The sequence below is a fragment of the Phalaenopsis equestris genome, unplaced genomic scaffold (genome assembly GCF_001263595.1).
Source record: "Phalaenopsis equestris unplaced genomic scaffold, ASM126359v1 Scaffold001085, whole genome shotgun sequence".
Classification (NCBI taxonomy): Eukaryota; Viridiplantae; Streptophyta; class Magnoliopsida; order Asparagales; family Orchidaceae; genus Phalaenopsis; species Phalaenopsis equestris.
The window spans coordinates 226315-229362 of NW_018165524.1; the positions used below are offsets into that span (position 1 = coordinate 226315).

Genomic DNA, 3048 nt, shown 5'->3' on the forward strand with positions numbered 1-3048 from the left:
CCCAAACAGCCATCTATAAGAATGGACATCACCCAAACAGCCATCTAAGCTTCCAATCAGCACTTATGTCACAAAAACTAACAAATTCAGTGCCTCGCCAACCCTCCTACAGCACCTATGACACTCCAAATTATTAATTCCAGCAATTGTAAGTCAACTACAGCACTTATATGACCCCGAACAGCAACTACAATACTCAAACAACTTCTATATGAATTCGAACATCAACTTCATGGGTCTAAGCAATAACCACAACAACCAAACAATCATCCTAAACTTCCAATCAGCACTCCTATGGCCTCCAAACACTCCTAACAGCTCTTAAATAGCAATGGACAGCAGCCTTGTATCTCAAACGGCTCCCAAACGACAATTTGAAAGCCCAAACAGCACTCCCTAAGCTTTTCTAAGTTTCCAACAGCACTATACCCTTCTCCCATCTCTCAACAGCACTCCTACAGCATCTCTAAACGCTGAACAATATTTAACAACACTTTAAACAGCACTTAACAGCTCCAAACAGCAAAAGAAACATCCTCCAAATCACCTCGAAACAGGTGTTTTAAATCACTTCAAAACAACTAACATGTGTTTTAAATAGCTGAAAATAATTTCAGCAAACTATGAGGCCTTTCCCAATCACTTCCAGAAGCACCATCCTTCATTTGATTAGCAAAAAAAAAATCTCACCTCATAGACAAGATTATTGGCATTCGAATAAATAAGCCTCATGTAATATTTATATAAATGTCATAGAAGCGTTAAGAGCAATGTGGTGCCTAGGTATTCCCGTTTTCTCCCAACCACGCTTTTAACCCCAAAAATAACAAGCATTGATGCATGGAAATTCTCCAAACAGCATACCAACAAGCTTGATTTTCTTTATAGAATAGCTCTTTTAGATTTAACACATGATGAGAATAAAAATTAAAAAAAAAAAAAAAAAAAAAACTTCAGCAAAAATAGAGAAGGTAAGAACGATGAGCCTCAAATAAAATCTTGCATACCGTGGCTCAAAGCAGGAAGAAGATGACGGAAGCGAGAACTGGATTGTTGGATCGCGAGGTTGATATCGGGGTTGAATCGAGCGAACCAAGGAAGAAGAAGGCGAGTTGATGGAGTCGGTCTCTCTCGAGCGAGATCTAGCAGCAGCCGGAGATGCGACAAGAACGGGAGAGCGGAGTGGGAGCGATCGGGGAAGAAACCTCGAGGTCGAGCGGAGCAGGCGTCGAACGGCGGGAGGAACTCTTTTAAGGTTTAGGTTTTCAAGGTAGGATGAGGAAAATCAAGTGGGAGTGACTCAAGTAGGAACAGTTCTTTCAGGAGTCCAAAGAAAGTAAAAGGTAGGGGATGTCACAGATCCAGAGGAGAATCCTCAGTGACTTCCCAAACTATCCTACGATGTGGCTACATTTTTGGAGATGAAATTAATTAAGTGTTTGATCTTGCCAGTTTTATTATTTGGGACTTACACTTGCAAAATACCTAATTATGCAAATAGCCCGCAGAGATAAGAGGGTTTACGTCGTACCACACAACAACCTCGGAACCTAAAGCGAGTTAGGACTTATGCTGCACAAAATAGTTGTACAGGAGCCTAAAGAGAAAGTGAGGATTTACGTCGCTATAGGCGAGCTACCTCGAAGTCCTATGAGTTGTTATTACACTAGGAAGAGATAATGCTGAAGAAGATCTTGTTGCTCGCTTCAAGCTCCTCGTCGTGCTGCCCACAAAGTTGGTTCCAAGCTCCTGTCGTCGCGATGGCTCCAGGGTTTAAGTGTTTGAAAATTGTAGTTTATGTTTCAATGGGGGTTCAAGTTGATTAGAGCGACACCGGTTAGGATCCACCGGTTCCCTCCTTCCGGCATCACTATTTTCTTTTGAACTTACTTAGTTTAAACGAGTTGTGAAACCCATTTAAACCGGGGAGATCTCGTTAGCAACCGTGGGTTACCTCCTCCGAGGGACTCCCGTAAGTTCGAAAGAACGTGTTATGTTTTGTTTCGTTTTTAATTTTGAAAAAGTTGTTTAATTAAAAAAAATGTTTTGTTTTGAAAGTGATATCGTATTCAGTACCTGCATAATGTGTTAGAGCAAGAGTAATTGCAATAAAATAAAGGAACAACAACAAATAAAATGTACCTGCGTACGTGACGTATCTGCTGCTGTTATTCCGTGGCTCAAAGCAGGAAGAAGATGACGGGAGCGAGAACTGGATTGTTGGATCGCGAGGTTGATATCGGGGTTGAATCGAGCGAACCAAGGAAGAAGAAGGCGAGTTGATGGAGTCGGTCTCTCTCGAGCGAGATCGAGCAGCAGCCGGAAATGCGACAAGAACGGGAGAGCGGAGCGGGAGCGACCGGGGAAGAAACCTCGGGATCGAGCGGAGCAGGCGTCGAACGGCGGGAGGAACTCCGATCAGTGGAGGAAGAGACGCGCAGGATCAGGAGATGAACAGGAACGAGCGGAGCTTCGATCGAGGGAGAGGCGGGGTAGGCTGAACGAATCCGGAACCTTCTGTGGAGAAGATACAGGCGTCGAGTGAGAGCGAGCGGAGGAGTCGAACGGCGGGAGGAGTCGAGCGAAGCTTTCTGGAGCTCCGATCGGTGGAGGAAGAGACGCGCAGGATCGAGCGTGAGGAGTCGAACGGCGGGAGGAGTCGAGCGAGGAGCGCAGGATCGGGAGATTGGCGAGCGAAGGGAGAGGCGAAGCAGGTGAGTACTTCGGTGCAGGAGGCAGAGAGGGGAAGAAAGCTCGGGATCGAAGATTTTGGTCCGATTGGAACCCGCCCAGCCGAGGCTCTCGTGAGCGAGAAAGAAATAGGCCCGCTGGAGAAAGAGCCGTTACAGGACAATATTGGCGGGGAAATTAATGGTTTCCTTTACAAGGGAGGATTTAATTAGAAAATAATAACATTCATATATTTTTTATTAATATGAGTTTTAAATAGTCCGCCTGAATTTGAAATTTGAAATTCAAAAATCTGTGAGCAGGTGTCTAGCCCAAATCGGGCCCGAGTCGGACTTGGGTTGAGCCTGACCTGCGCAC

At 45.0% G+C, this 3048-nt stretch overlaps 1 protein-coding gene across 1 annotated transcript in view; it reads right to left on the reverse strand.

The window, feature by feature from the left end:
- The window catches only part of LOC110033076 (ras-related protein RIC1), a 39427-nt gene that overhangs the window by 23443 nt on the left and 12936 nt on the right, over positions 1-3048 (reverse strand). The gene's annotated exons all lie outside the window — the stretch shown is intronic.